Genomic DNA, 15,354 nt, shown 5'->3' on the forward strand with positions numbered 1-15,354 from the left:
TCACTTCTGTCTCTGAAGAAACCTCGACATACATTTGTGCTATTGTATACATGTGCAACTATACACAAATTGAAACATGCTAGACTAAGACTGTAAGACTAAGCAAGCATCAACAACACACTAAGCAAGTACTTCATATTGCACACACTTGACCATAAAATTCATTTCACAGTGAGAAACCACAAAAATATTTCTACTTACACTCTCCTCTGTTGTTGATACAACCTTCTTTGTGGATTGTGATGCTCCTGGGAAATCCATGTAATCCATCCAAAAGACACCACCTTGAAATATGGAAAAGGCCACACACAGGCAATAGATACGTTTCTTGGAATCTATATCAGTTTGTATTCAATATGTGGAATATTAAGTTCTTTGGATGCTAAACTTGGAAGCATTAGTGATTTATATTTAATATTTGTAACTACAATGCAAAGACTGGAAGGATTAATCACTCACAGTGCAAAGCATCGTCATTGGAATTCAAACTTATATGTGCTCTCCACCAGCTTGCCATTAATACTGAGGAAACCTCAGGGCAGCTTTATATATAGCCCAGCCAAGGTCTTCGGTCATTGGCTGATTGGCAACCAATCATAAGTGAGCTTGTCATATTGTGTTTAAGGAAATATGAGAGTATTAAAGATACCTTTTTTGGAATACAAAGTACATCTGTAAAATGAAGTCTTACATTACTTACAATAATAAAGGAGAAAAATATTATATAACATATATGACTCAACACAAATTCAATTCTGCACTCTTTTTCATACACATACATATATACATACTGTATACATATTGTATTCTGGAAAAAAAAAAATACAGTTTATACAAATAAAATCCCAAGTAAAACACTTTAATAAAAATGTTTGGTTTTACATACATTATAGAGATATACATTTGTACAAATTTTTATGACTTCTTTTTTACAGCCACAAGGCCAGTTTCTTGTTATGTAATTTTTTTTCAAAAAAAGTGTGCCCCCCCCCCCCCCTCCTTTAGATACTATTGGCAAAATTAAAGTTTTTTCAAAAATGTAAAGCAAATGAATATAACTGACAGAAACCTTCCAAATAAAATTAACAATTTCACTTCAAATTTGTGGCATACATTCTAAAAGGAAAAAAATTAACTCATTGGAACAGTCCCTCCACCCTGCAACCCGTGTTTCCTGTTAAGCCTTTCCCTCTCCATCTCAAGTGCTGCCAAAGCCTTTCGCCTGCACCTCCCCCTTTCTGACTCTCAGCTTTCTAGGGCTAAATAATTTCCGAGCCATCCTGGGCTTAGTACTGCTCTTTTCACTGCACTGCTTTCTAGCCAAGGGACTCTTTGATGGAACCAGATTTTATTCTGCGTCGTCACTGGGGTGCAGACCAAAAAGGGATTTGGCTGTATCTGCGGGACAGCATCCGGGGCCAGTGGGCACGGGGCTGCTGACATGCTGTCCATCTCATCTGTGTCATCATTGTTGTATGGCTTGTTTCTTGTCGCCGTTATGTTTTTGTCACCTTCCTTGTGTTTTGTTACAGTTTTTGTCTTTCTGACCTTGGCACTTTTTCTTCCTGCTTTTGCGCTGTGTTCCTGTGGTGATTTGGGGGTTCTTTTTCTAGGTATTTCCTCTTCGCTTTCTGAACTTGAGCCCTCTTGCTGCCTCCTCCTCTTTATTTCCTTCTTTTTGCCCTTGCTCCTTCTACGTTTACTGCCCTGACCGTTTACTGTCCTCTCTCCTCTGCTCTTGTCCTTCTGTTGTCGTTGTTCATCATCTGCTTCTCCTTTTACTGTACTTCTGCACTGCTGCTCTCTTTCCTCTGCTCGCATCCATCTGTTGTCGCTGTTTGTCAGTGTCTGCCTGTTGTGTCTGTATCCATGCCTCCTCCTCTGAGGACTCCTCCAGGCATCTTGCTTTTGCTTTGTCTTCCTGCAGTGACTTTGTGGTTCTTCTCCTGGACGGTGCGGTTATGGCACATGGCACAGTATGGAGACAGTTGTCTTCTGGGGCGTGTGGGGAAAGAGTACAGCAACAAGTTGTAATGTTAGCAATGTCATTGTTGATGAAATTTGTCACATCAACCCTCAACAGAATTGCAATGCCACATCTCTGGACATTTTTAAGACAAGTGAAAACATTCACCAAGGCCTGTGGTCTAATGTCTAACTAAAATCCACAGCAACATTCCTCGTCTCATTTTCTGCTTTGTATTTTTTTTTATGTGTCTCCATTTTGTAAAGCATTATTGGGTCCCTTGAAAGGCACAATACAAATTTGCATTATTATTATTATTGCAGGTGATGCCTTAGCCTTTCTGTGATTCTGAAAAGGAGAAAAATGCCGTCACATTAAACAGAGGTATTGTCAAAGCAGAGTGTGTGTGAGTATGTGTACGCGCATTACGTCATGTGAAGTCACTGGTGAGTGTGTATCTGTGGTGTCCATCCAACCTAAAATACAAAAAAGAACTGCTGCGTTAACATATGAGGGAGAGATCATTTGTTTGGGACTAATTTGGAAACTATCAACGCTATCTGGAATAATATAGGAACTTGCGTCATCACTTTGGAATACAGAGAAGTATAACCCACATTTGGTATCGTAGCTGTAAAGCGGTTTGTGAGCGACATTCTGTATGGAGCAGAAAGAGCAAAGTTTAATTGAATTATGTTCGTACTCAAACAAGTCCAGAACAATCAAGCGGCGTTACTGTGGTTCACTAATGGAGCTCCTTAGCATATTCCACGGTGGAAGTTGCATAACGCCAACAAAGCAGTTCAACGCCGCTAGTCGGGTCATGAGAAATACATTCTGAAGACGGGTCGCAGGTGGGTGAAACAGGAGAATATATTCATTTCATTAAACTCTTTTACCTGTAGCGATGTTGAGAAGAGCCGGAGCACGCTGCAGGTCCGTGGCGGACGTAGAGTGACTGTCAGCGTTGCCCACAACATCACCTGACTTCACCCCCCCTCCTCCTGCTCTGTTGTGATTCGGGTATTTAAATGTCCAGACACGCCGACAGGTTCGGTCGGGATCGAATTTGAATGAATCCTCAGTGTTGTTGTAAAGCGGTTTAAAACGCCTTTCTCCAAAGTAGAAGTCTAACTAGTATCATTCCGTTAATGTTTCAGTTATAGATATGACCGAAGTTATGAATATTGTGTCTTTATTCGTATGGATATTTACATTTAGTTTCTAACTTTTTTTACTTGTGAAAGTTAAATAACGAGTTTTCTCCACTGTGTGCGCAGTTTCTGTAAGATGTCACCATGTCACTAAAGGTGAAATACCAGGTACCAAGTAGTACCAAGAAGTACATTAAATTATAGCCAAGTTTCACCGATTTGGAGTTCATCAATGAAGGTGAGTAGCCATTTGTATAGTAAAATGTACAGCTGCCTTAACAAATGGAAGCACAGTATTTTATTTGGCATAGTCCTTAAAAATTGCCTTTTCCCGTGCTGTGAATAGTTTATTTGAATGTTAGGAATGTCATGTATTGCATTATTTTACTCGTGGCGCTTTCCATATGACCGTTCATGTTGGCAATACCAGCTTTTAGTCACTAGAGGGCTCTTGCATGCAGCATGCTTAACCCTTGCCTCTGTATTTTTACACATGTAAATGCAAAAAGCAGATGCAATACACACCACTTCAAAATGTGGTTTAATTTATCATGTGTTTGCCCTTTATTGATACGTCATTAAAATAGTAGGTTGTTTGCTTTTATTTGTAGTTTAGTTAAAAACATGCATCAAGTTTTAATTATAAGGAATAAATGACAGTGTGAGTGACGACAATCAAGCTGACTGGTCTGTGTGACCGATGTCATTACATAGAGCATAAACACAACACAGAAAGGATTTTGAAAATGAAGCTCAAGGATCAATTTATTCCAGCTGTCCGTGACACAAGTTCATCTGTACAGTCTGTGGCTGAAAGTGTGGCCAATGATGATGTTGTTTAACTGTTCATTTTACAGATTAGCCTGTTTAACTTAGCATGTTTGTTTGTACGCCAAGATCTTGGTCCTCAGTGTCTCAGAGTTAAAAAGCATAGTTTGGACGTCAGTACATGTTGTGCTTTTACAGAGCTTTATTCACAACAAGCTGAAGGTCCACATGTGAACAAAATGAGTGTGTGTGTGTGCAGTGTGTTGTTGTACAATGACTTCTTACAAGTCTAAATTTAATAAACTTGTCTGTACAGGAAACAAGGACTGACAGACCAATGACCAATTTGGTGATGCTGAATGATCACGCTTTGACTGGGTGGTTTGATGAGAAACTGTTTGAGCTGACTGATCCTCAGAGATGTCCACTAGAGATGGACCCCATCGCCCACTGTCCCCGACTGTGGCGGCTGGACAAGACAGGCTTGGTGGAAGTGATTTGAAGCAAGGAGCCTCCTTGCTTAAAAGGAGGCTCACCAAAAGCAGAGCTGGACAGGCACCCACAGTTGGATGAAGTGGATGCAGATCTCACACTGATAAAAGGTGAAGCTGGTTGCCTTACTCGGAAGATATAAAATGTAAAGTAATGTCTGGGTTTGAGATGAAAACTGCCCTAGAAATAATGACCTCTAATATCAACATAGGGGGAGCTGGAGGAGGCTGATGGGAGGTTCTGGCACTGAGTGTGTTATCCATGTCTTTGATTTCTGGTACAGAGGATTCCTGGATCACCTCACTCAGTACCACTGTGGTCTGCTCTGCAGTGAGGGTCAGGGAGGACAACAGCATCAGACCAAGGACACCTTACCTTACCTTAAAATTTGACAACACATAATACATTGAAAGAGCAGAGTATTGACAATACTGGAATTCCTGAAATAAACACAGACTTAACTTTAATGAACTTTCAGTCGAACAACTTGTACAACAGGTAGATAACAATGGCAACCACCAGGAAGGATACTACTGTAAAGGCAACACTGAGAAGAAACTGAATTGAAAGTCTTAACTGTGACCAGGTCCCGTTCTGCTGCTGCAGGTCTTTGTTTTTGTTTGGGTTCCACTAGCTTCTGTATTACTGAACCTTCTTGGTGTTGACTGCTCCGTGCGCTCATACAGTTCAAAAAGTATTTAACACAACAAGCTCACATTAACTCCCAGAAATTAGTGCTACAAACTGAGTTAATCACAAAAATACATCAGTCCACACTACTTTCTGAGGAACTTGCAGTGAGACCGTTTATAGCTGCAGCTATTGAGCAGTTGTGCTTCCTGCTTGATTACATTACAGGAAACAGAGTTCATTGTGTGTGTGTGTGTGTGTGTCTCGCAGGTTGCTGTGGATCGTGGTCCTGGTACGCCTGGGTGCTGCTGCCATGGGCCTGCCTGACTCTCATCACTACAGTTATTATGTTTAGTCGTAGTTCTGTTACTATTAAAGCTGCTATTATTAATCTCAGCTACTATTACAGCTGTAACTACTATTATATATCATATTTCCAGTATTATTATAATTATAGCTGCTATTTCTACTGCTAGTGCTGCCATACATCTCTGCCTGTCTGTCTGTCTATCTGTGTCTCTATGTCTCTCTCTCTCTCTCTGTCTCTTTCTGTCTGTCTGTCTGTCTGTCTCTCCCCCTCTCTCTTTCTCTCTCTCTCCCTCTATCTCTCTTTCAAACCCAACCTGTGTGAGTTGTTTCAGTGTTATTGTTATTTTGTTCACTTTGCTGTCTTGGTTTTCCCAGTTTTGTTCCCCCACTTTTCAGGAGTGATTTTCTGTTGTTAACTTTGTTAGTTTAGTTCCTTTGTTTTCTGGCATTTTCATAGTAGTGTTTTCCCTCCGTTCCTTAGGAGTTATTTTGATTTGTTACTTTGTAGATATATCTTGCCTTGTCAAGCATCATATTTTGTGATAAATAAATACTCTTTATTTTGTACTTTGAGTCGTGCGTGTGGGTTCATTTATTGCCTGGCCCAGTCGTGACAAACACAGACAGCCATAAAACTGAAAACTAACTGGTTAAACCTCTTTTTAACGTCAAAGAAACTCGAGACTTCCTGCAGATGTTTCACATTAAAAACCTGCCTGGAAAGAGAAGAGATTACACACTTTGTGTTACTGCTGTATTTGACATATCGTTGAAACTTTCTGAATAGATATCAGCTTGAAGCGAAACTAGCCAGAATCACTGATGAGGGTCCGAAACATATGAAACCACAGTGATGTCACAGGGTCCTGGAGTACACTGTGACATCACTGCAGCAAGGTGAGAGTGGACAAGGAGATTTTCTGGGAAGGGTTCAGCTACACTTTGATAGGAAGAGACTGTGTGTTATCTGGATTTACCAGCATCCAGTCTCTCTTCTCGTCCTCCGTCCTACAGAGACACAATCACACAGACAGTCAGTCAGAAACAATTTAGAGACGTTCATTCGTTGTTGTATACATGAGATCAGTGGTGAGCCGTCAGGGCCAGCAAGGCCTTCTCTGCTGGCCTAAACATCATCAGAACATAAATTTCATTTTAATATTTTTTTTCATAAATATGTATTAAATTATTCCTCATAGTCTTTTCTCTTCATTTCATAGCTTTCCTCTTGGTTGCGCTGCTTCCAGCATTGTATATTTATGTTAGAGCTTTCATCCAATCATATTTCAGCTGTCATGTGTTGCCAGGCTCCAAGAAATCTTCCCAAGGCCTTCAGAATTAACAGTGGGGGCGCCTGGACACTTAAATGAACTGAAACAGACAGATTGTGATAACCAGCTAGCAGGTATCACGTTGAACGTGACACGTTCACGTTCTCGGACTGGATACGCACTAGTGAGAGGCAGCGCTATTAGAGTGCAGTTAACCAAATGGAAGCTGGTGTCCCGTTAGCGACTCGAACGAGCTAAAACTACTTAATTTGCGTTAATTTCGCTGTTTTTTTTCAACCCACAATGGCTGAAGGAGGAGAAGAAAACTGCTTTGCAGGTGCGACAATGTGCTGTTTAGTGGACTTAAAACTTTGTAGACTGATTGCCTTTTATTTTTAAGTTGTGACAGTATCCAAGCGAACATATAACTTTTACTTTACTACTCTTAATTGTTAATACGGGTGTATTGATTTTAAATGCTCCGGAAATAAAGTAGTTGTACTCGACTATGTTTGTTTCTGTATAAATGTATGGTTTCGAGAGCCATGGCGTCATAATGATGGTATTAAGAGGTGGATTCATTCAGTGTAGGACATCACTGAAGGCCTAGGTGTGAAATGCACGGCTCGCCACTGCATGAGATATAACAGACGTAGTTTTGTCTCTGTGTGTCTCTGTCTGCACCTGGCCTGCAGCTCCAGGGATCTGTTACCCAGAAACCAGGAATGTCCTGCGAACTGCAACACTGCTGGTCTCCTTTAGCTGGACAGACAGAGACAGGATTGGATGGAGGACCTCCAGTCAGTAATCACTGGTACACAGTACAACAACCTGTCATTAAACTGCAGAGAGAGACAGATGTCACTCCTTACTGCCGTGAGACAGCAGAGTAGAAGAGTGCAGTACCAGTCCTGTCCTGCGTGGTCCCGTTTTTGTTGGACACATTGCGGGTGTGTACTTCTTTAATGAGCTTGTTTGTCAGGTTAACAATGTCTTATTCTCCTCCCAACAACTCGTACACCTTCACCAACTTCCTCATTCGTTCCTGACAGAGAGACAAGGAGACACAGAGAGACAGGAGAAGCTCATCAGCTACTGTTTCATTCCCTCCTGAAAACATGAGCTGACTTCATCACTACATGTTTCTGTCTGCCACTTTTTACAAGTATTTTCAATTAGCTTGTAATTACCACCAGACATAAATTAAAATACTGCCTAAAAGATTTTCATGTTTGGCTGAGGTGAAAATGTTGGTGTATGGAAATAGACCAGATGTGACACATATTTATGTAAATACCTCCACTCTCCCAAAAACACCAAAAAAGGAGGGAGATCTAAGCATGGAGTTTGGACGGAGAAGCTCTGTGCTTCAGATTTTGAAGATGAGTGGCTGTCTATTAGCTTATTCTCAGTGTTACCTACTGTCCATCCAGCCTTAGCTGGCAGCGTTCTGGGTTTCTTGAAACCTAAACACTGTAGGACTGTCCCTGAAGATGAGGGGACCCAAACCCTAACCTATTATTACTATCATCTTAAAAATGATGTGATGGTTAAAGACAAACTGACCGAGTTTGATGTGGTTTGAACTTTGGCAGACAATGATGACCATGGTGAGTATGGCTGACAGCTCTGGGTATTCACTGTGTAAAACTCTTACCATCTTCCTGATGGCAGCGTTGGAGTGTTCTGCTGCAGTGGCGATAAGCTCCAGAAACTCTGCAGAGAGACGAGATCATGTTATGTTTCCTGTTTCCTTAGAAATCAAGGCTGAAAGTGTGCAGGAGGCAGTGAAACACATGACCACAGGGGGGCAGTATATCAGGATATCTGCACACTGAAGACTCTAGAAAAAGTACTGTTTACTGAGAAATTTCATTTTTATTACCAATATCATGCTGAAAAGTTGTTATTGAACTTCATAACTGGTATTTTCTGGAGCTTTGTGTTTCAGTATCAGCTGCTGACTTCATGCCGCTACCAGAACATCAGAATCATGGTCTGATGGTGCTGACAACAAATATGTAAGAATGTAAAAATATAAAGGTAAAAGAATAAGATAAGATAAATAACAAACAGTGCAGTGACCAAATAAAGTGTCCAGTAGGGGGAGGGTGCGTTAATGTAACGCAGGGGGGCAAGGGCAGTGTACGTTAATATAACGTACAACTTTTGTTTGTGTTGGGGGGGGGGGGGGGAGGGGCAGTGGTCCTGATGGACTGCAGCCTCCTGCGGGGAGGGGGTCAAATAGATAGTGTCCGGGGTGGGAGGGGTCGGCAGCGATCTTCCCTGCTCTCCTCAGGGTCCTGGAGGAGTACAGGTCCTGAAGAGACGGGAGGTTGCAGCCAATCACCCTCTCTGCCGAGCGGATGATACGCTGCAGTCTGCATCTGTCCTTGGATGTTTTAAGCCTGCTCTTAATAGTAGAGACTGTGTCTGCCTCCTGGACCCAAACTGGAAGCTGATTCGACAGGAGAGGAGCTTGAGAGCTGAAGGCTCTGGCTTCTGTTCTGCTTTTGGAGACTCTAGGAACCACAAGCAACCCTGCATTCTAGGAGCGCAGTGCTCTAGTGGGGTAATAGGGTACTATGAGCTCTTTAAGATATGATGGTGCCTGACCAGTAAGAGCTTTGTAAGTCAGGAGAAGGATTTTAAACTCTATTCTAGATTTTACAGGGAGCCAGTGCAGCAAAGCTAACACAGGAGAAATATGATCTCTTTTCCTGGTTCCTGTCAGTACACGTGCCGCAGCATTCTGGATCACCTGGAGAGTCTTCAGGGACTTATTGGGACAGCCTGATAATAAGGAATTGCAATAATCCAGCCTAGACGTGACAAATGCATATTTCTGCATCTCTTTGAGACAGGATCTTCCTATCAGCTTGAGCCAGTCTGGCCATTCTCCTCTGACCTTTGGCATCAACAAGGCATTTTCGCCCAGAGAACTGCCACTCACTGGATATTTTCTCTTTTTTGGACCATTCTCTGTAAACCCTAGAGATGGTTGATTTAGATCCATACGGTGAATCCATATCTCTAACTCTCTAACAGCAACCTTCTGTTTGGCGCCACCTGGTGGACATTTCTACTCCAAAAAGATGATTCCACATTAAGGAATCTTGGCCATAGAAAAATTTGGAAGTAAAGTCAAAACAGGGAATCTTTCCACATCAGGTAATCCGGCCCATTCACAAATTACAAGAAAATGATCTGACTGCCTTAACCCACTTGAGACTGCAACTTGAAAGGTGGAATTGCGACTTCCAACTGTAAGTTGGAAGGTGGAAGTTGGAAATTTTGACTAAGTCTGGTGGCCCTAATGGTCTCTCCAGAAGCTGCTTAGGAGCATGTTTCATGCCCTTATAAGTCCACATTCCAAATTCCAATATCTATAATGCATTAACAATAATACACTTTATTTGTAAAGCATTTTACATTGTTGTTGTCTATGTGCCTCTCCATTCTCTCTCTCCCACTCTCTCTGAATGTGTGTTTTCTTTTAGATGGAGATCAAGACAGACCAGTAATGTCTTTGACGACACCATCAGCCAAAACACTCTCCTGGATATCCATTTGGAGACAGTGATGGGGGGAGCAGCTTTTGGGGTGATTTGCAAATCCAAGTGGAATGGCAAAGATGTTGCAATCAAGACCATCGAGTGTTATGGAGATCTAAACTACTGGACTCAAACTCAGACTCGAACAGCCAGAAGAGTGGGCAACAATGATTTACTGAAAATCTGCGACAGCGGCAGACGTAGAGTGGAAAGGGCGATGGAGAGGGAGCGGATGAGGCGGAGGAGAATGAAGACGAGGATTCAGCTGAGTATTGATTGATCAACCTCAGCAGTACAAATACCTCACCTCTGCAGTCGAGTCTCCGCCAGATCGTTCAGTCTACATATGTGGTACTATGCTACGGTCAACTTGAGCTTTAATTTTTGGACTTACTTTGGATTAACCTTAACCTTTTCTTCTCTGTGCCTCAGATTGACTTCTCACCAGTTACCTGCCTGCCTGCCACTCCAGCCCGTCTCTGTCTTGGAAGTAATTCCTGGCTCTATAACTCGTGATCACATGTACCTAGAGTCATCCAGCAACATGTGTTTTATGCAGCAATCTTAAAAATTCCATGTGTACTCAGAATCTGTCCAATTTTTCCCTCTGTTTCTGAAATGTAAGCCTTTGAAATACTTCTAGATACTCATGAATGGGCATCCTCGTAGATAAGAAAGTAATAGTAATTCCCAGCATATATAAACTATAATTATATTTACCTAGAGTGATTCAGCAGTCTGTGTTTGATGCAGCACTCTCTAAACTAAACTCAAAGCAGGGAGCATACACAAACATCTAAGTATCTGCTAGAAACATTTATTTCACTATTTCAGCATGATACATGGCATTGAATGCTGGAAATCACATTTCGAAAAAATAAAGGCCCTCCTCTGCTATGGTTTCTGCACAGTCTGACTCAGAGGGGGTCACTTCTTCACAAAACAATAATACTGATCTCACATTAAAGCTTTGCTTGCACATTTAAACATTTAAGATTCCTCCTGAAACAATAACACAACACTTGAATATCAGGACCCATCAAACAGAATTTAACAAAGAACTTGTAACTGTCATATATAGACATACATAGAACTGTCATATATAGACATACAGAGAACCCTAAGTAGGGAAGTGACTAACTGGTAGCAGTCACTGGATTTGGCTGTCAGGAATACAGACTTGACTCAGCCCCGCTGGGGTTGCAGGCGTGCTCTCATCAGGTCCACATGCATTTCTTTCATTTCCATATACACTTTGTCGTTGTCCGAGTTCTTTTGCAACTTAATCTTGACTTCCTTTTCTCACCTTGCATTGGTAGGTTTTTGTGTCTGTTGTTTTCAAGTCACTGATGCTTATTGAAGCATTGCCACTTGCAGGATGAGGAGACACAAACTGAACTCTACCCCTAAATGGATCATAGTTGTGATAGATGTGATCTCCTCTTGATTAATATCTGCAGGCTTGATGCTCCATTCAATATCAAGACCTCCCAAGACCTCAGGAGCAAGGTTGAAGTGACAGCTGAGTGTCACACTTTCTCCCACTGCCACAAATGTTGGTGACACTGAGCTTAAGTATATCTGTAGTCCACAAGATGTTGTGGAGTGAAAAGTAAAAGTGAGGCCATCATGCAGTAGCGCCATAGCCTGAACCTGGAGATGCGGAATCTTCGAGGATGCTTTTTGAAGAAAGATCTTCTGGGGATGGGTGCCTGCAAGTAAGACATGGGTCAAAAGTCAAAATTTGAAACGAAAAACAGTGTTAAAATTTGGAATTGTAACTGTTTAACTGTTTGGCAGCAGGCTGAGGGTGGCGGACACCAACAGACTCAATAAACTGATCCGCAAGGCCAGTGACGTTGTGGGGGTGGATCTGGACTCTCTGACGGTGGTGTCAGAGAGGAGGATGCTATAAATGCTGATGCAGCTTTCATGGAGATTAAATCAATATGGCTGACACTGACCTATGACCTCTGTGTCATGCTAAAGGATCATGGGAACTGCCTCCATTTAATAGATTAAAATCTGGAAATATTCCAAATTCTAATCTATGGCCTTTACAATAGATGAGAATTTGGAATGTATTTGTGGCTGCATAACTCCTCAAATCCTCAAGGAGGGGAGACAGTGTGGGCACCATTGGGTTCAACACATTGAGGACTGTCAGAGGTTATCATTTGCCCCGCCTGGTGTCATCAAACGAACTGCCCTGCCCTGCAGGACTTTGCCTGTGAAAAACCGCCATGGCACATTGCATATGTGATGCCTCCTATAGCACAACCCTCTAGCTCCTTAACAGAAGCAGCGAGGGATACAGGACAAACATCACCGGAGAGCTCTAATGCATATGTCAGCCCTGTCCATTTCCGGCCATTTTTGGGATCAAAGGTGGTCGCAGTGCAATGCAATTCACAGCACTTGTAGCGTTGTGCTATTGTGTACGTATATGTGTACGTATTTCTAATAATATTTCTACTTACAGTTTGTGTTTCCTCAGATTTGGGTTGTGGTGCCCCGGAACAATCCATGGAATCACCTCAAGAATAACCACCTTGAAATAAAGGAAAGCAACAGGCAATGGATATTTCTTGGAAGCAATATTGATTTATATTTAATATATGGAATATTACATACTTTGGATGCTAAACTTGGAAGCATTAGTGATTTATATTTAATATATGGATTATTAAGTACTTTGGATGCTAAATGTGGAAGAAATATTTATTTATATTGAATATTTGGAATATTACGTACTTTGGATGCTAAACTTGGAATCATTAGTGATTTATATTCAATATTAGTAACTACAATGCAAAGCATTGGAATTCAAACTTGACGTCGCATGATCTCTGGTGTGCAATCAATGATGAGGAACCCTCAGGGCATCTTTATATATAGCCAAGACAAGCTCATCTGTCATTGGCTGATGGGCAACCAATCATGAGTGAGACTGACATATTGCGTTTCAGGAAACACAAGAGTGTTAAAGATACCCTTTATGGAATATCAAGAACATCTGAAATAAAATCTCAGATTACCTCCTACAATAATGGAGAAATATATTGTAAATATTGTAAAAATATTAATAAAACTAATTAAGTTCTTCAGTCCCATTTTAAACCTCTAAATATGCTGTTATTCTGGCATACAAGAAAAAAGATGTGTGGCACTACCAGGCCTATGTCCTGGAGCAGTGGGGGACCAGGGGTGTCAGTGGAAGAGTGCCCCCACACAGAGAGTCTCATCCTGGGCAAGCAGTTTCGGAGTAGCAGGGCCATGTCCTGGAGGAGTGGGGGACCAGGGTGACCAGGGGTGTCAGCGTGAGAGTCCCCCCCCACACAGAGAGTCTCATCCTGGGCAAGCAGTTACGGATACCAGGGCCATGTCCTGGAGGAGTGGAGGACCAGGGGGACCAGGGGTGTCAGGGGGAGAGTCCCCCCCCCACACAGAGAGTCTCATCCTGGGCAAGCAGTTACGGATACCAGGGCCATGTCCCGGAGGAGTGGAGGACCAGGGGGACCAGGGGTGTCAGGGGAAGAGTGCCCCCACACAGAGAGTCTCATCCTGGGTAAACTCTATAATGTTTTTTTTTTTTTTTGTGGAGGGGGGGGGGGTGGTCAGTAAGCTCCCCCGAGGTCGAGTGGACTTCTCTGGGCATAACATGTGACACTACCAGCCCCCTGTCCTGGAGGAGTGGGGGACCAGGGGGACCAGGGGTGTCAGGGGGAGAGTCCCCCCCACACAGAGAGTCTCATCCTGGTCAAGCAGTTGCGGATACCAGGGCCATGTCCTGGAGGAGTGGAGGACCAGGGGTGTCAGGGGTGTCAGGGGGAGAGTCCCCCCACACACAGAGAGTCTCATCCTGGGTAAACATGGGGGCCACACAGAGGTCTGGAGGCTATTTACCCTCCTCAGTTACTGATGTTATAGAGAAGGCTTCCAGAAATATTACTGCCTCGTTGCCTTTTGTCGCCCAGATCATTCCTATTATTATTATTTTTTTTTTGTTAAAGTAATTTTCGGTTTTTTTTTTGTTTTGTTTTTTTGTGTGTGTGTGTGTGTGTGTGTGTGTGTGTGTGTGTGTGTGTGGGGGGGGGGGGTGTCAGTAAGTTCCCCCGAGGTCGAGTAGCCTCCTCTGGGCTTAACTTGTGACACTACCAGGCCACTGTCCTGGAGGAGTGGAGGACCAGGGGTGTCAGCGGGAGTGACCCCCCCCCCCCCCCCCCCCTCGCGCCACCCACACACAGAGTCTCATCCTGGGCAAGCTGTGGGACCAGCGGGGCCACACAGAGCACCAGACAGGCCTGGGGTTGGAGTACCAGGACCACCTCTCTGAAAACAGCGGAGTACCAGGACTACTAAATCTCAGTGTGTTTTTTTTCTAAGTGTTTTCACCATGAGAAAGGGGCTCATCCATTGAAGGTTATTCATTAACCTTCCCCTTCTCTGCACTCTATTGCTTTAGGGTGGTTTTGAAAAACAGTGTTCGCACGATTTCAGAAACCCAGTTTTCGGAAACATAGGCCTCCAGAGGGGGGGGTGTGGTGTGTCAGAAAGCCCCCCCCCCCCGAGGTCGAGTGGACCTCTCTGGGCTTAACATGTGACACTACTAGGCCCCTGTCCTGGAGGGGTGGGGAACCAGGGTTGTCTGTTGGAGTGACCCCCCCCCCCCGCCCCCCCAACACACAGAGTCACATCCAGGGCAAGCTGTGGGACCAGCGGGGCCACACAGAGCACCAGCACAACATGGGGTTGGAGTACCAGGACCACCTCTCTGAAAACAGCGGAGTACCAGGACCACCTCTCTGAAAAAAGTGGAGTACCAGGACTACTAAATCTCAGTGTGTTTTTTTTCCTAAGTCTTTTCACCGTGAGAAAGGGGCCCATCCATTGAAGGTTACCCATTAACTTGCCCCTTCTCTTCACTCTATCGCTTTAGGGTGGTTTTGAAAAACAGTGTTCGCACGATTTCAGAAACCCAGTTTTCAGAAACATAGGCCTCCAGAGGGGTGGGGGGTGTGTGTCAGAAAGCCCCCCCCCGCCCCGAGGTCGAGTGGACCTCTCTGGGCTTAACATGTGACACTACTAGGCCCCTGTCCTGGAGGGGTGGGGAACCAGGGGTGTCAGGGTGTCAGGGGGAGAGTCCCCCCCCACACAGAGAGTCTCATCCTGGGCAAACATGGGGGCCACACAGAGGTCTGGAGGCTTTT

This window comes from Enoplosus armatus, chromosome 20, assembly GCF_043641665.1.
Source record: "Enoplosus armatus isolate fEnoArm2 chromosome 20, fEnoArm2.hap1, whole genome shotgun sequence".
Classification (NCBI taxonomy): domain Eukaryota; kingdom Metazoa; phylum Chordata; class Actinopteri; order Centrarchiformes; family Enoplosidae; genus Enoplosus; species Enoplosus armatus.